Source organism: Meriones unguiculatus, chromosome X (genome assembly GCF_030254825.1).
Source record: "Meriones unguiculatus strain TT.TT164.6M chromosome X, Bangor_MerUng_6.1, whole genome shotgun sequence".
Taxonomy (NCBI): Eukaryota; Metazoa; Chordata; class Mammalia; order Rodentia; family Muridae; genus Meriones; species Meriones unguiculatus.
Window position 1 is genome coordinate 93,935,301 of NC_083369.1, and position 24,967 is coordinate 93,960,267.

At 47.8% G+C, this 24,967-nt stretch overlaps 1 long non-coding RNA gene across 1 annotated transcript; it reads right to left on the bottom strand.

Moving 5' to 3' along the window:
• Nucleotides 1-6,929: 6,929 nt before the first annotated feature.
• LOC132650055 (uncharacterized) lies at nucleotides 6,930-12,345 on the bottom strand. The gene is made up of 3 exons (XR_009588412.1): nucleotides 12,218-12,345; nucleotides 11,944-12,003; nucleotides 6,930-7,162 (listed from the first exon to the last, which is right to left on the bottom strand). It is a non-coding gene; the product is annotated as an uncharacterized LOC132650055 (long non-coding RNA).
• Nucleotides 12,346-24,967: the final 12,622 nt, after the last annotated feature.

The following is a 24,967-nucleotide window of genomic DNA, read 5'->3' on the forward strand; positions in this document are numbered from 1 at the left end:
GCTAAAGATCACTTTTTTATTCAAGCCACCAAAACAATTCAGGACAGTCACACCATTTCCAAGGAAATCCTTGGCTTGAGGGGGACACAGCACTTGTGGGCAAACAACATCCCGGAAATGGATAGGGTTTTCTTCTCTGTTCCTCGCCCTCTTCTAACCAAAGGAGCTGGGAAAGGGGGTCAGGGATACAGGGTGGAGACAGCCTGCAACTGAGAATGTCCTGCTCAACAGAGGTAGCTGTGGCTCACTGTCAAGTCTGGGTGACAGTGTGAGTGGATAATAAGGCTCAGACTAAAAATGTCCTCCTTTCTGAATACAGCAGCTTTCTGATGTCCAAGCTGCCGTGAAAGCAGTTGCAGAGACAGAAAAGGAAGGAGCAGGCATGGTCCTAAAGCTCTAGAGAGGGAAAAAAAAAAAACAGATTTATTAAGTCCAGTGGTGACTTCCATACCCTCAGGTCCTATGCCATAAGGTACAGGTTCTCTGGTCCTTTTTCAAGGGCTGGCCAGATCCTGGCCCTCCTGATTATATACTACCATGGACTTCTATGTGGGGTGTAGTTAAATAATTTATGTGATTGTTTTAATAGAAAGTTCACCCTTTATAGGAAAATCAATAGTGTCTACATGGTGTCCTACTTTTGTGCTGGCATGAGCTGAATCTATTCCCAAGAACCCCTGCTACCCAGGACAGGGGTCCAGGCAGCCGGGTGACTGTACTGAGCTAAAGGACACATACCAAAGAGAAATAAGCAAGTGCTGTAGTGAGCAACCAGTGAAGCTGGCAAAATTCGGCCTTTGGAGCATCAGCTGTGTAAGCATGCAAGGCAGCTCCACTGGTACCCATACTCAGTCATATTCAGCCCCATACTCAGAAGGCCCCTGTGCTGGGGAGCTGAATGCTCTGTGGCAAATATAGTCAGCCCTGAGTGTACCTGAGCTATGTCTCTGTGGGTTCAACTAACCACCCATGGAAAACAGTGAGAAAACAGAGCATCTGTACTGAACACATACAGCCTTTTTTTTTCTTGTCATTATTCCCCAAACAATATGTTTAACAACCATTCATACAGCATTTACAACGCATTGATATTATAAGCAACCTACAGATGGCTTAAAGTATGCAGACCTGGTGCTGTGTGCCTGTGATCCCTGCACTCAGGGGGGCTAAAGTGGGAAGATGACAAGTTCAAAGCCAGCCTGGGCTGCATAGCAAGACAGTCTCCACACAACCAAAAACAAAGCTAAAAATAAAAAATGAAATGTACAAGAGGGCACAAGTAGGTTCTATGAAAATACTGTGTTACTTTAGACAAGGAGCTTAAGCATCCAAGATTGGCACTGAAGCAGGGGTGAGGTGTGGGAAGCACTCTTGGCATCAGTCCCCCCTGCTAATGCTAATACTGAAAGAGACCGCAGCCTCAGCTGTGTGGCAGACACCACTTTCAAAAGTTTGCTTTCTACTTGCTGAGTGGCAGTGAGGATGGAACTTTCGAGATTTCAGGCTGATTAATAAGATCGTCCCCATTCCATCAAAAAAAAAAAAAATGCAAACAAATAGATGTGCAAATGCAACGCAGAAGCACAAGAAGCATGAAAAGGCAAGGCGATGTGACTCTTCCAAAAGAACCTAACTCCTCAACTACTGAACTGAAAGGCACTGAAATAAGTAAGAGGCCAGGTGAAGAGTTCAACCTTTTTCTTGTAAACAGGAGCTGTGACCTCAAAAAGGATACGAAGAAGCAGGAGAGTTGAATTCAGAACCTGGAGAAGAAAGCAAGCAGCATATAGGAAGAAGTCAACAAAATGGCTGGGAAAATCAGCAAATTGAAATTTTGAAGAAGGAAAAAAATAAAAGAGTAGATGTATTGGAAAAGAGAGGCAGTGTGTGTTGAAAAAAGAAAGAAGGAAAAAGCCCACAAGGGCCTAGAATCAGCAATCAGATTTAGCTGACCGTTAAGGAAGACCTAACCCCGATGCACCCCATACCGCACCGTGAAAAAGAAGAGGAAGGACCACCACCAAGAAGACCAGTTCTATGAAGCTAGCTTTATCCTGATATGAAAAACAAATAAGGACACAAAACAAAAGTCTATAGACCGATTTCTCTGATAGGTATAGATGCAAATATTCTCAATAAAATTCTTGCAAATGGAATGCAAGATCTCGTTAAGAAAAGTATACACCATGACCAAACTGGCCTCCTTCCTGGGATGCAAGGTTGGCTCAACTTATGCAGATCAATGAGTGTAATTCAGTCCATAAGTAGACTTAAAGACTGGTATGACAGGACCACCTCAGGATCACAGGAAAGGCCTTGAAAAGTATTCAGAGCCCTGAAGAAACTAGGATGAGAAAGAATATGCCTTAACTTGATAAAGTTAAGTTATGTATGCTATATATATGGCAAAGACCACATCTTTCAATAATTACATCATCTCCAGGGAAATGGACCAGGCAGTAACATTGTTTTTACTAAAAGGAGAGAAAGGTTGGAGGCCAGGGTGTCATGCTTTAGTGCCCATTGACAGAATTGCCTGGATGGGCCACCACAGGGTCTCATGTAACCCAGACTAGCCGTAAACTACCAAGTAGTTGAGGATGATCTTGAATTTCTGATACTTTTGTTTCCACCTCTCAAGAGTTGGGATTAAAGGAGTGTTCCACCACACCCAAGTTTAGTCAGTGCTGTGTAGGTGAACTTTGCCACTTTATAGGTTCTTCTTTTTCTCACACTTTCATCCTTCCCCCTCCCTGGTATCACCCCTTACCTATCACTAGATAGGAAAGAAAGAAGTATAGAGAGGAGAGAGAGAAATCTCTGAATCTAATTTCTTTCCTTTTGTTTCCTCTTTGAGCACAACTACTAACAAACTGCAACCAATCTCCCTGACAACCAATAACTGTCAACCCTGCCTCTCACGGGCCCTTGCGTTTATGTACCCTCTAAAAAGTTCCCAAAATTCACAACATTGCACAATCACAAAAACTATCAGCAGCTGGCAAAACCATGCTCCTGCTAGAGCATGAGGCAAATCATAGTCAGCTGCTTTGGATAGTCTGAAGCAGGTGCACATCCCTATACCTGTGATGAAAATGAAAGTATATTCTTATGATATTTCTGTGTTTTTTAAAGAAATTAAAATTCCAGAATTCTCAGTACAGTGATAGGTCTCACACCCATGACTCCAAGCATGCTAGGGAAGTGCTCGACCAACTGATCCACACCCCTAGCCTAAAAATGGACGTTTTAAACATAACCCTATGTGATACTGGTGTGACTAGTCTAGGAAGCACACTCTGAGAATCACAGTTTTAAAATAAAAACTCTTACCATAGTAATTGAGAAGGTGCTGAATAAAAGGCTTTCACTTATTTTAGTAAATGGCCTCAGACTCAGGTGTGGGGAGACAGTGTACTCCTGTGTAAGGGAATAATCATGGCTCCAACATTGCCATGTCCAGGACACAATGCCACAGACTCATGGGAATGCCAAGGCCTTCCTCTGGTCTGAGGACAGATGTTGAGAAACAGTTGGCCTTTAGCTAAAAACAATATGTCCAAAAATAATCAACTGAAGCTTCCTTGTCCCAAATGACTACATGGTCACCTCTCCCAATACTGCTTCCCTACAGAGACTCTCTGGGATTTGCTAACTGCCTTCTCCTTTGTGATGTATATAACGAAAGTTCTGAGTTTCCACACAACTGCTGCATCTCCATACAAGCACATGGCCCACCTAATCCCAGCTTTATGTTACTTGTATCTGTTTTGTTTGTTTGTTTGTTTGTTTGTTTAAATCTCCTGTGGTCCCCGGTCAGGTTTCCAGGACATATCTTTGTGGGCCAAGGCAATTGGAATTCACAGAAAATCTCCCTCCTTGTGAAGACATTATCGTGTAAAAGGCAGGAAGATGCCTGCCAGAGTTGTGACATGAGCCACCTGTTCAATTCATGATGTACACAGGATAGAGAGATGGTTCTGTGCTTATGAGCACCTCCTGTTCTTGCAGAAGACCAGAGTTGGGTTGTCTGCACCCATGTCAGGTGGTTCATAACTGCCTGTAACCCCAGCTCCTCATGGTCTAATGCCCTATTATGGATACCATGGGCACACTCACATGCACACATACTTAAAAATAGTGAAGATAAATCTTTTAAAAACATGCATACAGGAGGAGGCTGTAGGAATGGTTCAATGGTTAAGACCACTTACTGCTCTTGCAGAAGACCTGGGTTCAGTTCCTAGCACCCACGTGGGTGGTTCACAACCATGTGTCACTCCAGTTCCAGGATATCCAACATTCTGTTTGGGCACCAGGCTATCCTATGGTGCACATCCACATGTGTAGGCAAAACACACACACACACACACTAAAAATAAAAATTTTAATTTAATTTTTTAATAAATAAAAATGAACACAGGAAACGGACCAGGTTTATCAGACCTAGGCAGCCACAATGAAGGATATTCTGCCTGTCTGGGCTATCTGAGCAGCAAGCAGAGGAAGTGATCACACTCTTCTCCAGAGACTGCTGGCCAATTCAGCTTAGCCACCCTACCCTAAGGATATCTAGCATCCCATGCCTTCCTTCTCAATTTCCCTGGTAGGGGTCTTTTTTTTGGATTTTGTTTTTTGAGATAGGGTCTCCCTGTGGAGCCCAGGCTTGCTTCCAACTTCCTACATAGCCTGGGCTAATCTGGAACTGCTAATCTTCCTATCTCTTTTTTTTCTGCGTGCTGGGATTGCAAGAGCAACCTGACCTTCGGTAGTTCTTTTCCTCTGCTCATCCCTCTTCTAATTCACCCTCAGCCACATCATGGTCCTTTTCTCCAACCCAGATTGAGATTGGCAGGCAGAATCTAGTTATTCACTATAATATCAGTCCGGGGGCGTCAATTCAGTAGCAGAGCACTACTGGTTTGTACAAGGCCCTAGGTTCCATCACAAAAGAACAAGAACATCAATTTTGTAGAAAAAAAAAATGATATTGGAGTTTCTGCTTCCTTGGATGGGAAATTTGGGGAACCCTGGTTTACAGGACAGGCATCACTCTTACTATAAAGCCACATTCCCTGGAGAATAAATCTTCTAGCACCTCAGTGGGATAGGTAGAGTTGTAGTTCAGTTGTGAGCATGCTTACCTAGCATGTCCAAACACCACATAAAGCAGCTATGGGGCTGCGTGCTTGTAATCCTAGCACTTTCAAGGTAGAGGCCAGAAGTCCAAGGTCATCCTGAGCTATGCAGCAAGTGTGAAGCCATCTTGAGCTATGTGAGACTTTGTCTCACGAGGACAAACTTGAACTGGGACTGACACCGAACACATAAGAACTTTCAGAGCTAGGACTCTTATTCCTAGGCATAGCCAAAAGAAATGAATTTATTCATCTGCACAAGGGCAAGGTCATAAGCATTCATAGCACCTTGATTCACTAGAGCCAAGAAGAAGAAGAAGAAAAAGAAGAAGAAGAAGAAGAAGAAGAAGAAGAAGAAGAAGAAGAAGAAGAAGAAGGCCAAAATTTTTATCTGAGGGATAATGGATATGTATGTTGTGGTTACTGTCTAACAGTGAAAAAGAAGAAGTTATGGATATGGGCCAAAACACTGGTAGACACAGCTCATGTATTATAGTGAGTGAAAGAACAGGGGCACAAAGGAGTCCCTGTCTTCTGATTCCATCTACAGAAAGATGCAGAACAGGCTAGATTAATCAATGATGACAGAACTTAGGACAGTGCTTGTTGTACTGGTTGTTTTTTGTCACCATAACACAAACATAGACATATCTTGGAAGAGGGCATCTCAACTGAGGAACTGCTTCCATCAGATTGGCATGCAGGCAAGTCTTTTGAGCATTTTCTTGGTGGATGGTTGATGACTGATGTGGGAGGGCCCCACAGACTGTGGATAGTGCTGCCCCCAGGCAAGTGGCCCTAGGTTGTATAAGCAAGGCAGTCAGTCATCTGTGTTCCTCCATGATCTCTGCTTTAGTTCCTGCCTCCAGGCTCCTGCTCTGAACCCCTGCCCTAACTTCCCTTCATGTAGGGCTATTAAATATAAGATGGAATAAACTCTTTTCTTTCCAAGTTGCTTTTGGTAATGGTGTTTATCACAGCAACAGAAAGCCAACTAAATGTGTAAGGAAGGGAGTGTCGCAAGGATGAGGAAGAAGAAAAGAGAACCTCTGTAATATTGGGAAAGTCCTATATCTTGTTCTGGGATGTGATTCCATGAATCTAGGCATATGTAAAAATTTATTGAATTGTACACTTGGAGGATAGTAAGATTTATGATATATAAAGTACCATTTAATTAAAAGATGTTTTAATGTAACTGAAAACATCATCTTAAGGCATCTGGTCTTCAATGATATTGAATTGAGGTTTGGAAGAGTTTGACAAATGAGGTAAGTTTCTTTTTTTTTTTTTTTTTCTTTTTAAATTAGCCAAAATGAAGAAATGATTCTCGTCATCAAACACACACACGCACACACACACACACACACACACACACATACTGGTGTGTGACAGCCACAATTAGCTGAACTGAACTTTCTACCTTTAACCATGGTCAGAGCCAAGCACTGTATGCATCTTCTTAATCCCATGACAACCCTGAAATGTAGAGCTGCTGTCACCTCTTCTTCATGGACAAGCAGCCTGAGGTTGTGAGAAACTGAGTGACAGCTAAGAAGGGAACTCAGCACTGTTGTCACCCAGGCTGAAGCGTTAATGATCCATGAGACAGAGTCTGTAGCAAAAGACATCTTATACATTTATGGAGACTGATTCTTAAAAAGGGGATGAATTCTTTTTCTAACCACTTTTAAGTTTTGTTTATTTATTTAGTGGATTTTTCATATGTCCGTGTGGAAGCCACAGGCAAGTTGTAGAAGTCGATTTTCTCTTTCCATCTTGTGGGTCACAGGAATTGAACTCAGGTCATCAGGCTTGGCAGCAAGGAACATGTCATTTTTTTCCCACTCAAGTTCATTGTCTTCCTCATGTCCATCAATTTAATAATCCTACTTTCCAGGAAATGGCCAAAGGCCACAGAAGGAAAGAGGGCAGCTGGCCTGTGCCTCGGGTCTGGCTCTAGCCCGAGCTCACTGGGTGGCGTTCCAGAGTTCACTTCCTCTCTCCGTCTCTGGTCCCCTCCTCTGGAAGAAGATCCATATTAGGTACTCTTCATGGTCCTTGGCTGGGTCCTTGTCCCTAGAAGTCCCTCATTAGTTACAAGAGCTGTCTTTAGCCAAGCAAAAAATGTGTGGTGTGGCTTACCTTGTGCTAGAAGCCAGGAAACTCCTGAGTGGAACCCTCAGGCATCCCCAAGTGCAATGGGACCTCCCCTTCCAACCCAGAGGCCATAGAAATCCTGAAATGAACAACTTCCTTCCCAGACAGCACCCCCAGAGGAATATAGTGTGCCTCTCTGATCACGGCCTTCCTGGCTAGTCTCTGATTCCTCCAGGAGACCTGGGAGGACCAGACATAGGCCCTTCCTTTCTAAGCCTGGGCCTTTGCATTTCAAAACTCCTGTGTGCTGATTTTGCACCCCGGGGAACCAAGTTAAGAGAGACCAGAGAGTGTCTAATACAGGTCCAAGTCAAAGCTAGAAACCCTGGGGAAGAGGGTTAATGCAAGGGTCAAATACAAACCCAGGAAGAAGTGACTAATTATCAACCAGCTAGTCCCCAAAACAAGCCCAGGAGAGAGAGAGAGAAAGAGAGAGAGAGAGAGAACGTCTGCGTGCATGAGAGCAAGGACTGGTATAGTTTATGTGTACCATAGTGGGCCCCTCAGCCTTTCATTATGGATGGGGAAGGGTCCATGAGGTCTCCACCTATCCCTGAGGGAGTATTGGCAATTACAGTTGTTGGGGGAGGGAAGTCCTATTCTTTGATGGTATAATCACAGATAGGTCCCCTATGCTCAGGCAGGAAAACCAGTGGGATTCACACAAAAATAAGACATGACAGTACAAAACTTTAGTACATTTATTTAGTGTGTGTGTTTGTGTGTGTATGTGTGTGTGTGTGTGTTGCCTGAATGTATATATGCACACCACATTCATATCTGGTGCCTGCAAGGTCGAGAGACTGTAGGATCCCCTGGAACTAGAGTTAGGTATAGTTGTGAGCTGAAATATGAGTGTTGGGGGGAACTGAACCCAGGTTCTCTGAATCAGCAACAGGCGCTCTTAACCTCTCTGCCATTTCTCTAGTCCCTCTAATTTTTTTAAGTGGAAGATCTGGGAAGAAACAAGTGCTGGCCTGTGTCCACAAGCCTTTCTGCACACTGAAAAGGCCAGAGATGGATTTTGAAGGTTGGCCAGACATGAGCTTGTCAAAGAGTAAGTACTCAATGGCAAAGTCCTATAGGTGAAGTAGCACACTACCTCAGGCTTGGTCACTTAGCAGAATTGTCTGGGGCCTTTTTAAGGCTGGGATGCCTGGGTCCTGTGCTAATAATTTGAGGGAGGTGTGATGAAGGCAAGGAGGGCTGTGTAAAAAGCTCTCATGGAATTCTAAATCTGAGCCAGGACTGCAGAGCAGAGCACCAGGAGGTAAGAACAGAGTGGTGCCTCTGAAAGCTATAGCAGCCTCTCTGGTCCTGCAATCTTTGGGAAGGCCACATTGTGAACAAGACAACACTGAAAAGCAGAAGCCTAAGGAGGTGGAGGTGGGTACTGGGTGAAGGGGAGGAGGTACCTTGGGAGATGAGTGAATTGTGGCCATTCTGTGAAGGAAGACTGCCTGGCTCACCTTTACAAAAGGTTGGTGGTGTAGACAGCTGCCTTGAGATCTTGTCCTCTGTTTTCTACGCAACAGAAACATGAAATGTCCATGCAGGCCAGAACACTGGCCTCAGGGCTTGTGATGGACCTAAAGATTCTTCAGGACCCTGCCCTAGCCTAGCTTGCTCACATACCTAAGCAGAACCATCTTAGAACCTATAGCCGAATTCTGGGAGGATATGTACCACCTCATTTCCTGGAAGTCCTATGAGAGCAGGCACCAAATGTCTAGCCTCAGACCTAGAATGGGGCTTTTGAGACCTTTGCTTATGGGACTTTCAGGGTACTTACACGGCAAGGCCTTGGGCAGACACAGAGCAGAGTCTCAAAAGTAGGGGTCTTGCAACAAGAATGGTTCCTCATTTTGTTCTAGGCCAACTTTATCACCAAGGCACCATTACAGCCTTTGTTGCCAGCCGCACACATTCGCAGAGCTGGGCTGGGCTGAGCATGACATAATCCTAGCACTCAGAAGCTGAGACAGGAGGATGAAAAGTTCAAGGCCAGCTTTGGCTATATAATGAGTTCAAAGCTATCCCAGGGTACACAGTATGATCCTGTTGAGGCTCTGCTGTGTTCTATAACACTGAAGTGGAAGCAGAAGTGCAGCAAAATCAATTTAAAACAAATCCCAAGGGTTAGAGATACGTCTTAGAGGTATTGTGCCTATGTAGTATGCTCAGGGCCCTAGGTTCAATTCCAAATACTGAAAAAAGGAGGAGGAGATAAATAGATAGATAGATAGATAGATAGATAGATGGATGGATGGATGGATGGATGGATGGATTGATTGATTGATTGATTGATTGATTAAATAAGAAGGCTAGGGAGATGATTTGGCAGGAAAACATGCTAACTGCACAAACTTGGTGACTCAATGTTATCCCAGAACAAGCATTAAAAAGCCAGGTATACACAGAGGATAGGGATGGGAGAAGGACATTCCTTTGATCCCAGCACTTGGGAGTTTGAGGCTAGCCTGGTCTACCGAATGAGTTCCAGGACAGCCAGGGCTACACAGAGAAACCTTGTCTGGGAAAAGAAAAACAAACAAACAAACAAAAACAGGTGTGATCCCAGAATTCCTAATAGAGACAGGAGACAGAGACAGGAGAGTCTCATAGATGGTCTTGGACAGCTACCCTGTAGTATACAGCACAGCAGCAGAAAAAAGAGGAAGCAGCCTCAACAAGATAGAAGACAAGAATAGACTTCTGAAGCTTGTCCTCCAGCCTCCACATGCATGAGGGGACACATGCACACAAGTGCGCAAGCACTAACACACACACACACACACACACACACACACACACACACACACACGACACAATGTATATATGGTTGAAATGAAATCTAAACAGATCTGTGCCCCTGGGGAGGAAACCGTGCTTGCTGTTGAGAAAGGTCAGAAATCAGATAAATCAAATACTATATTGTGCCCGATGGTAATTAGTGCTTAGAGGTCTAAGGAAGTAGGGAGGGCAGGATAGGGAAAGTTCATGACCTTCCAGAGCTCCAGGATACTTCCAAGGAGCAGTGGCACTGCCGTGGGCACGAGTTCTGCTCTGACTGAACTGGGAAAGTTTAGGAGAGTTGACTTGGTTACAGTTTACTATTTTTAATTATGTGCATGTATGCTGGTGGCTGCGCATGTGAGTGTAGTGGCTGTAGAGGTCAGAGGAGGGTGCTGGATCCCCTGGAGCTGGAGTCACAGGTGACTGTGAGTCACCAGACATGGGTTTGGGGAAGCAAACTCAGGTTCTCTGCAAGAGCAGCAAGTTCTCCTACCCACCGAGCCATCCCTCCAGCGCAGCCTAGATTTTGAGATAAGGAATGACCTGACTTTGACAGGGACATGGTGTTATCCTCACTGAAACTTAGGTTAAGGGGGTAGAGGTAAAGCAGAAGGCAAAGAGGAGTCATCAACTTGGTGACAGCCACCCAGGAAAACGGTCTAGAAACGTTTTAGCCACGTAGGCCAAAAGGGTCTACTAAACCACTACAAGTCACCTATGAGAGAGAGGACGATTCAGGGATCCCAAGGGATGGGCTTTTGGGTGGGGAGTGCTTATCTACAGAATCGGGGAGAGGGGTCGCGGATAAATGAAGAGGTATGGGAAGGAAGATGGCAGTGACATTTGAAGAAACTCACTTGGCCCCACACTTCCATACTCTGCAGTCCATTGCCCTTGCCCTCTGCTACAGAAAATCCAAGTCCCTGGGCCCATCAGCTCCCAGAAACAGTAGAGACCCTTGTCACTTAATGATAGCCAACACAAGGGAAGCCCACTTCTAGAAAATACACTTAAAATAAAGGTCAAGTTTTCCACGTAAATGTTGGGGGTAATTCAGCTGGGGCTTGATCTCCCAAGTGAGGCCTAAATCAAAATCAAATTGTTGTTGTTGTTTTAATCCCTGATATTAGAGGAACTTAAAATACTTGAGTTCCAAAAAACAGTGAAAACTGATATGGCATGGTGGCACATACTTATAACCCCCAGCACCCTGGAGGCCAAGCCAAGATATCCTGGGCTACATAGGAAGTTCCAGGCCAGCTGGGGCTACCGTATAACAAGGCACTAGGAAGTTTGGTTGGAAATTCAAAGGGTCCTTTTTCTAATTTTAATTTATTTATTACATATACAGTGCTCTGCCTGCAGGCCAGAAAAGGACACCAGATCTCATTATAGATAGTTGTGAGCCACCATGTGGTTGCTGGGAATTGAACTCTGGACCTCTGGAAGAGTAGACAGTGCTCTTAGCCTCTGAGCCAGCTCTCCAGCCCATCCAAAGGGTCCTTTTTTCCCCCTAACCAAATCATCTAGTGACATACCAGCCTGCAATTGAGGCTCGGCACCTGCACCATCAGAAAGAGCACGGTTTAAGTCAAGGTCTGCATCAGCTCCCTTCCAAGGGATCTTCTGAAAGCTCCTTTGCTCTTCTTGCTTGTGGGTGGGCCCTTCTGCTGATAACCATGCTAACTTGTTCACCATGCCCAAGGCTGGAATGTGGAGCAGGGGTAGAAGGCTCACTTAGCATTCACAAGACCCTAGTTTCACCAGTGTCTGAGGGAGGGGGTTGCAAACCTACAATGAATGAACGAATGGCTCCTGAGCTGAGAGCAATATCCAGTACCATTCTCACCGGCTTCAGGGGATCCAGCAGCTCCAGGCCTATGAAACCTGGTCATATTGGGCTGTGACCCTGGAAAGGCAAAGACAGAACAGATAGATGATGCAGCTAGCTGGTCAGAAGGGAGGGTTATCTGGGTGGGGACAAATTTCATATAGTTATTTCATTACTGACTACTTCTGTAATTTGACAACTTGTCATATAACCATAGTGACCTGGACAGCAAACGTTTAGAGAAAGACAAAGAGACACATACATAGAGAGACACCAACACTCTAATCTATACCTCTGCTGAAGTGTCCACTAGGGACCTCAAGGAATTGCCGTCTCAGAAAAAGATAGAGATGGCCAGAAGGTTCCCATCAGGCAATGGCAGTTCTTAACCCCAAAATCTTTTGGACTCGTTGGCTTCACTCTCCTTTGTGTTGCTGTGTTTTCCTTCAAGGGCCTGACTCAAGAGGTGGAGTATTACCCGCTCAGTGCTCCACGCCCACAAAGCCACATTTATATAATCATTCCAAAACTCACAACTCCTGAGAACTTTGAGGAATGTTATTAGGCCCTAGAGGCCAGAGGGCCGTTTCCAGGGTAACAGCAGCTCCACACAAGGCAGCCAGCAAGGCCTTTCCCTCCCACTGCTCCTTCAGTTCAGGCCGGTGGTTCAGTGACAAGCCATGCCTAGAGCACTGGAGCCAAGTCTCCTGGCCCTCACTCACCAGCCAAGGACCCCCCATGGAGGGCCCATCACCGGCCTATGAGCAACAGAGGGCCACCCCTCCTGCCTCAAATATGCCACCCACCAATGCTGCCCTGCCTGTTCCTGTGGCTCAGCAGTCTGCAAGGCTGGCTGCGGTTTGGAAAGTTAGAGATGTGAGGTACTCCAGCCAGCGTTTGTTTTTTCCACAGTGTAGCCCCAGGCAAGCTGGCTGCCTTTTGTTTTGTGGAGAGGTGGAAATGAAAATTGTCTGTAACGGAGTGAAAGCTCTTTCCGTGTGTGCTCGTGCTCGAGCAACTGCTACTGGCTGCCTGTGAGCTCCACTGCCCCTTACCTGGGATGAGCCATCCTACGTCAATATTCCCCCATGGGGGTGGGGAGGAAGAGACTTGGGAAGGAAGGGGGAGATAGGCAGGGAGCATTTCAGATTGGCAGTCCAAGTTAAGACTTCCTTCCCTGCGGTGTGAGGTAGCCTGATGAAGCCTTACAGTACCACTGAGGAGCCACATTCAGCAAGATCTCTCTCTCTCTCTGTCTCTCTCACACACAGAGAGAGAGACACGAATGCATACTTACCCACTCAATTCACTGCCTTGCACTGCACATGCATACCAGCATAGACTGATATCTCTATGTTCTCAGGGCCAAGGCAGTTCAAGACCACGGGACATCCAGATGTGTGTCCTCCTATGTCTGGATGCCCCACAGCCTCTATTCCCACAGTCACAAAGCTCAGCCTTATGTATACTTACAAATGTCTTAAGTGATGGCTAGAAGAACCATCTGTTTGCTCCAACGACACTGCCCTTTTCTGATTCATATGGAATTAGCCTTCCAGATGCCGCCTGGGAATCAAAGTGACTAACAGGAAGCCCCTGGGACTTCAAAATTTACCGTTGAGAATGAGAGAACACGGAAGAGAGAGACAAATGAACTCAGGTAACAAAATAAGAGCTAAGGACAGGGCCAGGTAGCACTATTTAGGTTCGGTGACAGCACAGTGAAGGGTAAAGGTATGAAGGTTGGGGTAGAGGGGGAAGGTTGGGGGAATGTACTGAGGCTAGATCTTGAACGAGAGATCTGCTGGCACAGAGGTGAAGGAACAACTTGGCCGTATGTGAGCGGACGGAACGGCACACAGAACACTACTTACAGTCGGAGAATTGTTGAGCCATCCAAAGCCTACTACGCATGGCTACTGATGTGTAAGGCACCATGGTGAGACTTGCAGGGGGCCCGCAGCTAGCTAGGCAGGACAATGGGCCAGAACAAAATGACATGATCTCAGTTCCGGTGTCCCCTACCCCCCACCCCCGCAAAAAAAAAAAAAAAAAAAACCAGACTCTAAAATAAAGTCTGAATACATTTGGAGGCGTTTTTCCCTTTGTTTTTGTGGTGGTGCAAACAGAGCCTGAGACCTTGGACATGCTGGGCAAGCACTCTACCACTAAGCTACACTCCCAGCCCTAGTGCAACTATTTTTCTGTGAAGAGGCGGGGGAGAAACTTGAACAGGCAGGCTACTGGGGTTTTCTGTTTGCTTGGTTGGTTGGTTTTGGTTTTTCAAGGCAAGGTTTCTCTTTGTAGCCCTGGCTGTCCTGGAACTCACTCTGTAGACCAGGTCGGCCTCTAACTCACAGATCCTCCTGCCTCTGCCTCCTGGGTGCTGGGATTAAAAGAAATACAACTGCCCCTGCTGCATAGGCTACTGTTTATGGGCAACTGGGGTTCAGTCCTATTCCAGAGCAAGGAGGTTGGGGGTGAGATGAGCAATAAATGCCCCAGCTCCGATCACTCATTGTTGGAAGCATACTCCCGGAGAGCATGATTCATTTCCCCTGTCTGCTTTTTTGTAGACACAGAGGACTCAGGTGGTCAAAGACAGCCCCCAGGCACAGGGACACAGGTGTTGGCAGCTGTGTGCACAGAAATGATAAGCAAAAGGGGCTATGGGCAAGGCACAGTAGCCTCTCCTCCACATGTGACCATGGAAGCACAAAGAAAATAGGGTCTTGCATCCTCGGGAAAGAGGGCAGGAGAGAGGTGGGTCCCAGCACATCCCTTGGATGACCTAGAAGGGCTTCAGAAGAGTTTGGGGCGGGAACTAGGTCACTGTTTCCAACCGGTGCAACGACAGGAATAAAGATAGCCCAACAAGGATTGTGTCTAGGCGAGGCTGGACCAGTCTGCTTTGACTGGTGAACAGTGGCAAGAACAGCTAGAAGAGAATCCAGCCACACTACGAAGGATGCAGAGGATGTCACACTGCAACTTCATTCTCCGTTCCACCAATAACACAGATGCACTGAAGGTGTCGGGGCAAAGACGGCACTGAGTTGTGTTTTAGGAACATTAACCCTGTCAAAAATCAAGGGGACAACGTAGAAGTGGTGAGACTAGATTTAAAAAAAAAAAAAATTCCCCAAGTGAAGGTTTGTTAGCTATCGTGGAGATGATTCTAGCAGGCAGGAAGATGAAGGGAGCTCCCTGTAGCTCTGGCCCCAAGGGAAAGGCCCCTGAAAAGAATTGTGTGGGAGCTGCTGAAAGGGGGACCAGTACGTCAGCTGCTTGGTCTGATTGTTCCCTCTGGCAAAGATTCGGGCCCACTCATTTCTCTCCTATTTGCTTTCCTCCCAAACCGCTTTTGGCCTCTGGTTTCCGAAAGCTTTGCTCAGTGCGTTTAAACAGCATTTCACAGCATGGCCGAGCAATAACAAATGGCGCCTGGTGGCTCGCCTGCTGGTGGCTTAAAAAACAATTGATGACTTTTAATCAGCTGAATGAGCATGGGACAAATGACAGCATGGACTGAATGCGGCCCAGACGTCATTGGCTGACATCAGTGGGGAGGAGGGAAGTGCCCTTCTGGCAAGCTTGGGAACAAACAAGAGCAGCCTCAGCCTCTCTCTCTCTCTCTCTCTCTCTCTCTCTCTCTCTCTCTCTCTCTCTCCTTGGAGCTCCAGGAGGCAGCTCCAAAGCCACTGCCTTCATTTTTGCTGGAGATGGAGGACTGCTGTAGAAGCAGCAAGTGTAAACCTCTGGAAATGTCACCCACCTGCACATCCTGGCAGGAAATCTGTCAGCCAGAGGCTGGAGCCCTGGATTTGGTTTCCCTATAGGTCTCAGTTTTTCCCCTGTATCAATGCAGTCCTTAGCCAGGTGTGAGGGCTCACACCGCTAATCCTAGCATTCAAGAGACTGGGGCAGGAGGATTGCAATGAGTCTGAGGTCAGCCTAGACTACAGAATGAAAACCAGGCCAGCCTGGACTACCTAGCAAGAGCTCTGTCTCAAGAAAAAGAAAGAAAAAGGAGTTGTTCAAAACAAGCTCACTCCTGGGAAGCAGCTTCCATGACACTAGCTAGCTTTAGGGCAGGACTCTCTAGAGGACTCAGCTTAGGAGTAGCTCTGTATCCCTAGCATTCCCATCAGCACTCCCTGCCTCCTTCGTCCATCCACGTACCTAAAGAGTGCAAGCAGTTCTGATGAAGAGGGAACAGAATGTCAAACAAAGCAAACCAAAACTGGCAGGAAGAAAGACAAAGGCAACCATTGCGGGGATGTAGCTCAGTGGTAGTGTGCTTGACCAGCAATGCACGAGGTCCTTGGTTCAATCCCCAGCAGTAGGGAACAGGGGAAGAAAGAAAAGAAAAGCAGCTATGCTGCGCTCAAGACGAAGGCAGGCCTCATGCTGTCCGTTTATGTGCATTATCTCATTATCTCCGACTCACGACTCTGAAGGGTTTAGAAATATGGTCATAGCGCTGGGCTCCTGAAGGGGTAGCTCATTTCAAAGTGCCTGGTCTTCCTCACTTCCAGCTCAAATCATGGGCCCAGTAGCAGCCGAAGGAAGAGGTTGGGGCAAATGAGGTCCATCACAGGAAGGGATCCATTAAATTAAGAAGTGCCAGAAATCTGACGGGGTAGCTGGAAATGATCCTTCCCAGCCACCATAGGAACTTCCCCTCAAGAAATCTCCCTGATTACCAGTATGGAGATGTGACGAAGCTCCTCCCAGGTTTTTCTTGGTTTGTATCCTGGGTGTGGCCCACAGAACCAGATGAAGTTTCCCCTCAGTATGCTTGTGATCCTGATCACTTGTGCGCACATGCGCACAAACATAGGCAGACACACACACACACACACACACACACACACACACACACGAATCCTCTTTTTAACCCCTGAGAAATTCACCACCACCACCACCACCACCACCTGACCTCCGCCCGCCCACCTCTGGCTTCTGTTAGGGTTCCTGAGCTGCAGAGCTGTCTGCAGAAAGCTTGGCAGCCAGTGTTCTCATGAACACCTGTGAGGGGGCAGGCAACAGGAAAAGCAGAGTGAGGCCTGAAACTCCAGTGCAGTTATTAACTGAGGATGCAGCTGAGTCCACTGAATTTTCTGGAGAGTCAGAAATGACGAGAACTGAAGCAAGAGAATGAGTCCTTTCTCATCCCCATATAGACCAGTCACAGGATGAATCACTTTCTAGAACTCAGGAAAGCATCACCCACAACAAGTCAACCCAACATCTATCAGCTAAGGGGTGATTCCACATGGGAAGGAGGGCACATTTTTCCCGCAGAAGGGGTGATCTAAGGGAGATACCATTGCATCCACACCCTATCCCACAAGATTCCCACTCATCCTTCCAGTGGCAAATGGGCTCTAACCCATCTTCTAGGACCCCTAGTTAGGAATGGACAACTTGGACTCCCCACTGTTTCTGTGTGGGGAGAAGGCTCTGCTTGGGAAACACAGGCTAGCTCTTCCTATCTCTGAGCAGTGAGGAGTAGACACGGGTCCTCTTTTCCTACCTCAGCCCCAGCTTGTTCCCAGAACACACTGATGTTTCCCCTCAACAGCTGAGTGGACGGCTATTGCCTGGGAGGTGCCGACAGGCTGGTGGGAATGTTCCAGCAGGGCCCGTGGGAATGTTGCAGCTTCCACGATTTCCTCTCTGTCAGTGCCTGAAAGTGTCTATGGGGCTATACCAACGACATGAAAGCACAGAAAAAAAAACTGGCTTCCAAAGCCAACCTGGCAACATCTCTTGGGCTCAGGCCAAGAAAGTCCCATCCTCATTCCCTTCCCTGTCCATCGTACTTGCTGCATGTCCATTTCCTAGTGAGGAGAACAAACTGCATTTAGAGCCCTCTGTGCCAGGGAAAGCACAATGCCATTGCCAACCACACTACATCGCCGTTCTTCTGAAGGAAATTACTATTGATCCCACTGCTCTCCTCCCCATGCTGTTTTCCGGGGACAGCCAAGGATTCCCGTGCCAGCTGGGCTCCCACACGGCTCAACTGTTCCTGTACCAGATGGCCAGACCAACACCCTCTGGCTGCCGCACGCTCCCTGGGAGATGAGGCTCTGACGTCTCCCAGCCTGGCTTTTCATGCAAGAGGACAAGGACGATGGGTCAGGGCTAACAGGGCCAATCAGGTTATTCTAAAATCGCTGCATTTCCAAACCCCAGCAATTATCAATGCAACAGGGCAGGGAAACACGTTTCTTCATAGCCTTCACTTTTGCTGGTCTTTTGACAAGCAGAGGTTGAAGCCCTGGTTGGCTTGGAGGATGCAAAAAGATAGTACCTACCTTCAAACAAGTTGCAATCTACTAGGTACGGGTTGGGTGACTGCCTTTTAATTGATCAAACAAGGGAACTTCTGAGACTATGAAGTAGGTACTACTCAGAGTTAATCCAGGGTAATGAGCTAAAGCAGGCTTTGTTCCAAGCAAACCAAGATGTTTGGCCTTCCCAAACAGTCATGGCATGACCAAAGTGGGGGAGTTGGGATTGAGGGGGTGGGGTATGGTACTGTTAGGTGGTGCCACAAGGTGGCGCAATTGAAGTGCCAGCTTTTCTGTGCTTTTGTTTTCTACCTTGAGGAAAATGGATTTTTCTTTCCATAACCATCCGACCAATAACCCTTCCACAGTGGGCTGGAGCCAGAGAATGCTGGTTTGGAAGAGACAATCATTAAATGTTCAGAAAACTTGCAGGCCAGTTGTTGAACACGCCATCAATAAAAATTAAATTAAATTAATTAAAACTTGAAATGGGATAAACCACATTAAAAAGAAATTCTCCACATTGGCATCTTACTCCCTTGCCACAGTCCACTATCTCTTTGCCACGGAGCCTCTCTAGTCTAGACTGTGTGGTGGAAATACTATGCAGTGGTGAGCGGTCTCTCCCACGCCTCCCGCCCCTCCCCCACAGCACCCGAACTGGCAGCACATCCTGTGGGAGGCTTCAAGATATCGGTGGTGGGAATATTTACATCAAAGCGATCAGCAGATGCTACAAATCAGGACTCCGGTGGGGGCAGGGAGCCTGTTGTTAAGCATTTACCATCCCATCACCGGAACCATCATTTAAGTTCCATAATTTATGTGGCTGACTTCATATGCCATGAACGGGTCTAGCAGCTTCTCAGAAATTATAGCATCCCCTTGTCTACTCCCAAACTCGGGAAGCTAAGAGAGGTGAGGGTCTGTTTCTCCCATAACCTCCTCTGAATATTCACTAAAGGGAGAGTCCATGAAGATCAGCCAGTTAGGGTTCAGTGACATGGCAAGCCCGAGCGAAAGGGAGTCCAAAAGATGGAAAGCAAGCGTGTCCCTCACCTTCTATGTGCATAATCAAATAAACCAATAAGAAAGTTGAGGTAGACTCTCATCTGTGAGTAGTGAGATGACCTGGCTAGGGCCACCACTCCTGTTAGCGGGTGTGTGTGTGTGTGTGTGTGTGTGTATGTGTGTGTCAGGAATGGATGGCATATACTAGGAGGGTTAGTTGAAGAACTAGAAGAGGGTGTTATTTACCTTGATGTGGATGGGCAGATAAAGAAAACAGCCAAGTATGGGGGAAGAATCATGGGATAAATAAGAAACTTCCAGGGATCCAAACAGCTGGCCTACATCTAGGTGAGCACCAGCAGTGCTCTAGGTGAGGGTTGGGGTGAGCATAAGAGTCACAGCCGCTGGCAAACTTACAGCCCAGATGGAGAAACAAAAGCTCCAATATCTAACTCTTCTTAGTGGTCTGTTGGCCAAACCCAACAGGAAGCCAATGGCCAAGGCAGTGTGATCCAACCAAGGATCAGCCTACTCCACTCAGAACACGGCAGAGAATGTAACTGGGGTGAAAGAAGGCCTAACAGATCTGCCCAGCCAGCACGGTTCTGCCCTCACAGTCATTAGGCCCCAAAAGGACACGCCTGGGACCACTCACTTGTATGAGGCCTGGCCTGGGGTGCCAGAGCAAACCACAGACTGGCTGTGAGCCCAGAAGCAGGCAGGCCATGCGGCCTGGCAATGCTGTATGGAAGCGTTCAAGGAGACTGTCCAAGTCCGTCTATTTAACCAGTGGCTGTGCTCACGCTCACGGCTGCGCCCAGATGCACATGAGCCCACGATGATGTCTGGGTCCCGGTGAAGGTTCCACCTGAATACTAATAGCTTGCAAGTTATTAGTACAGTCTTCTTCCTGGACCGTGGGATGTCAGATGTCAGGGCCCTTGAAGTAATTTGTACCTTCACACTACCATTAAAAAAAAAAAGGCACTAAACTTGTGTTACTTTTATGTTCCCACACTTGGATCTCAGCAGGCAACTCTAACAAGGGCTGGTCTCTTCCCAGGGCTAAATACCAAACCCGGTCCGGAAGGGGAAGTGAGGTCATAAGGGGCTCTTATTTCCAGGAGTATCTCCCAAGCCTTCCCACCCCTACCCCTTACCAACACAGGGTTAATAGACACTGAAATAGGCGTAGGCCTTTTGTGGCCCAGCACTTCTGGAAAGCTGGGGGCCTCCTCACCCGACTCCGGAAGATTCACAAGGAACATTAGCATAGTAAAGGCTGCAGATAAAGAGAGCTTTTGCCTTTGTTTACCGTGGGGGTTGCCCATACTTCCTGGAGCTTAAAGCTGAAAGCAAAAGGGGGAGTAGGCCTCTGATAAGAGGGTTTTAGGCTTGGGGCACAGCTCAAGCAAAGCAGCCCCCCAACCCCCAGCTTTGAGAACGAGGAGAAGCTACCAGAAGCTGCTGCAGCTGGCGGGAAGCGTGAAGAGGTGGAGCGGGAAGGGATGGGCTGGAAGCAAGAGATGAATGGGCCGTTGGTCCCCAGGGCCCGGATCCCAGCTCCTTCCGTCACCTGCATCTTTCCTCTGGGAGCCGCTGGTTGGCCATGGGTAGGGGTGGATGTGGGCTGTAAGGTGGGCAGGTTCTTCCCCAAACCCACCCCAGAACACTTAGGACCCTAGTGCACAGAACCTCCTGGCAGAAGGCAACCCTGCCAAACTCTCAGAGGGGACGAAGGCTCCAGTTTGTGTACAGACACCAAGAAGGCTTTGTAGATAACCCTAGTCCCTAGGACCAAAAGGAGAAACTATCCCCCAAAGCAGGTCCTGCACCCTCGCTCATGCCTGTAAAGTTTGGTGGGCTGATGCACCAAGTAGCCTCAGAAACAGCTCTTCAGCCAGGGCCACTACTGGGTTCTGGCTTCAGTCCCAGTCAGGTAGTGGGAATTTGCAAAGGTGACCTCTTTTCAAAAAGGTTGAAGGAGGGACAGGGCATCTGACTCCAGGGACATCCTCCTTTCTTTCCCTACTATCTCCAGGGACTGGAACCTGTGATTGCATCTCCCGGGCTCGGGCTCGGGAGTGAGCTCGCCAGGGTTCTCTTTCCAGACTGGAATAACCACCCTCCCCATGTCAAAGATGACACATTTTCCTAGCTAGTGACCTATACTCCTTCCCCTTTAAATAAAAACAAAAAGAAAAAGAAAAACAAAACAAAACCTCTCCACTTCATCAGTCTTTGGGCAGATGACTGCCTTTCCTGGAGCAGGCGGGGCTCCAGCAGGGCCTTTGTTTTCCAATTATGCCTTTTCTGCTCCATTTGCCTTCTTTGGATCTGATTTTGCCTTGACCAGTCCTGCTCCACCACCCTGCCCCACGCATCTTTTGGAGTCAGTCTTGGGATTCAGTGTACTGATTTGTAGGACTTGCTCAAAGCACTTGTATGGGAAGAATTATGGGTCTCAGAGTTGAGGTTGGGCTTCCATGCTGACTTTCTCAAGCAACTAGACTAGTTGGTGAGGAAAGCCAACCTTCTGGAGCACAGGGACTCTGGGCAGAGATGGGTTTTGCTATACCTAGGAGCATCTGAAAGAATAAAAACAGGCTATAGGTAGCACGATTGCCAAAGTCTGGCAGATGGCTTTCTAGCCTAAAAGGCTGTAGGAGAGCATCTAGTACTTAGAACTTTCTGGAATAGGCTAAAGGAGTGATCCACTTTGCTTTCTGAATGCTCTTGTACATATAAGTACCAACTGAAAATGTAGAGGAACATGTCCTTGTAGCAGTTCAAATCCCCTAGGAATAATCCCCAAAATGGAATTAACAGCATAAGAAGGATATTGGAGAAAATGGCTGCAAAGAAATACATGGGAGAAGTGGTGCATGGAAAGAGGGTGTGCTCGCTGGTTGTTTTGTCAATTTGACACAAGCTAGCGTCATCGGAGAAGAGAAAACCTCAACTGAGAAAACGCCCTCATCCGATTGCCCTATAGGCAAGCCTGTGTGACATTTTTCTTGATTAATGATTGGTGTGGAGGACAGCTAACAGTGGAGAGTGCCATCCCTGGCGGTCCTGATGAAAGTCAGCTGAATTAAGCCATAGAAAACCAGCCAGTAAAGCCACACTCCTCCAAGGTCTTTGCTTCGGTTCCTGTCTCCAGGTTCCTGTCTTGAGGGCCTACTCTCACTTTCCTCATTGATGAGCTGCAATCTGTGAGGTGAAAAAACCCTTTCCACCCCAAGTGGCTTTTGGCCATGGTGTTTTGTCACAGCTTTTGGTCTGGGGACGTCTCTGTGTGTCCCAGGGAGGAACACTGCCTCTAATCTTGGTCTCAGGACCCCAGCCAAGTTTCCCCTGCTTTATTTTTCTTAGAGTGAAATGAAGAGAACGATCCTATCACCTCATCCATCCATTTGTCTTCCTCTCTAGGGCCTGCTTAACACCCGAGATCCTGGTTTCTTTTACATCTGGTTATTTTAAAATCATAGTGGTTTTCTTACAGCATTTCCAAGTTAGGTACCAGAAAGACTCTAAGTGACTAAAGTTGGGAAAAATCTAGAGTCCCTTCTAGTTTTAAGTAGAGAAGGTACGGTAGGCTAGACCAAGACCACTGAGCCTTTGGTTTGGTCACTACAGAGGTGTACTGAGTCCATTCAGATGATTAAGTGCCCAAAGGAGGTCATGGGTCCTCCCAGGAGTAGAGGAGCTTGATTCTCAGAGAAGAGGGGACATCCCAGATCAATCCCCTTTGGTCCTAGGGAACAGAGAAATGTAGAGGTTCAGGACAGGCTTCCCAAGAAGAAAGCATATAATTCCAGGGAACCCCCCCCCCCCTTCACTTCTGTGCCACCAACTCACGCCCATGCATGCATACAAACACACACAGCCATTTGGGGCATTATTAATAATCTATCTTTGTAGAAACCTGTACAATTTACAAATATCAAAGCATTATCTCATTGTTTTAATCACAATTGCTTTGGGATCGTCTTGGTCTTCCTGATAATGAAGCTAGGCTCAGCGATCAAGCCTGCAAGAGGTCAAATAGCTGGTAGGTGGTTCTTAACCTTTGAAGCTGCTGTAGATCCCCTAAAGAGTCCTCCTTCTAGAAAACTGCATACCTACTCAGAATTGTGTTCTTACGAGCATAGCTTGGAGCGCCCTATTCCAAGCTCTTGCACAGCTCTAAAACACACACACACACACACATACACACACACACACACACGACCTATGAGAAGCCCAACTAATGTCTGAAACTCAGAGAAGACTGTGGGAAGACTATGGTAATAAGAGGACTGAGACCACAACGGGCACTGAAAGGGTTAAAGGGGTGTAAGGGTTTGTTTTTCACCTCTGAGAACTCTTTTATGGGTCATTAAGAACACACACAAGGCCCAGTGAGCATTCCATTCGATAGGCCTGCCTCCAGCACAGAGCCCTGCTTCTCCACAAGATAAGTCCTGTATGTGAAGACCGTCCTGCGGCCCAGAAAGGGTGGATGGAAAACTGCCCCAGATAAGACACTTGCAACTGCAAGAAAGGCACCGCTGGGCGGCTGCTAAGGGGGCGGGGGTGAGGGCAAAGGGGGGGGGGGCGAGCAGGGGAGCTTCTCGGAGGGGCGGCCTAATGCTGTTCTAGGCAGTATTGGGGGTGCATCATCTTGCCTGGCAAAAGGGATTGTTCTGAGGAGCCAGGTCTTCTGTCCCTGTGGCTCAGGGCTGGGCCTCCCTGGAAGATGCCTCAGCAGCCTTCTCCTAGATCCACATAATGTTTACTCCCTCTTCCCCAACAGACACATCCACCAGGGCCTTCAGGCACCCCAGTCCTGGTGCAGGTGAGAGAAAAGGCCTGAGGAAAACACCATTACTGATAAGTAACAGCTCCTTTCAGGTTTAATGACACGTTGCATCCATCCTAAAGCTCTCAAAAAAAAAAAAAAAAAGGAAAAAAACCTTCTCGAGGGACAGCGCCTCGCGCCTCTAAATAGAACGACAGGCTGGTGCTCGCGAGGAGGGGGGGGACGGCGCGACCCGGGGGTGTAAATTAACTGGGGGCAACAGAGTAAGTATATTACACATGGTATTTATTATGCGTCCGGACCTCGAAGGGGTTCTCCGAATCCCGGACGAGGCAAATCTTGTCCGGACGCCGCAGGCCTTGCCGCGCAGACCTGTGGTGAGGGGAGCTGGGGACTGCGGGGGACTGGGGCGGGAAGAGAATTCCCCTTCCCGCAACTGCAGTTGGAAAAGGGCTCCGGCTCTGGTAGTCGGAGACCCTGAGAGCCTTTGGGGCTCGGGGCCGGCGGGAGAGGGCTGCGGGGTGGGAACGGGCGATGCGCCGGGCCCCTTAGCATTCCGCCGGCGCGCCCGCCATCGCCGCGTGCGCCCCCGCGCCCCTCTGTAATTACCCCGATTACCAAATGAATCTGGCGCTTTTGTGCTCGCCAGGCGGTGGGTGCGGGGAGGCAGTTCTAATAGTTGTCATTAGGGCCGCGAGAGGCGGGGCGCCGGGGGCGGGGGGTGGGGAGAGCGGGCGGGGGAGGCCGCAGCTCCCTCGCTGGCTCGCTCGCTCGCGGGCGGTCCCGGGCGGCGCTCAGGCCACTGCTGGCTGCTGAGTAATGATTTTTTTTCTAATTGGAGGCGAACAGCGGCCCTAATGGATGGAGCCGCTCTCGGCATGCTCGCTGCGCCCGCCCCTCGATCGATACGGCTTGCTAACACCGC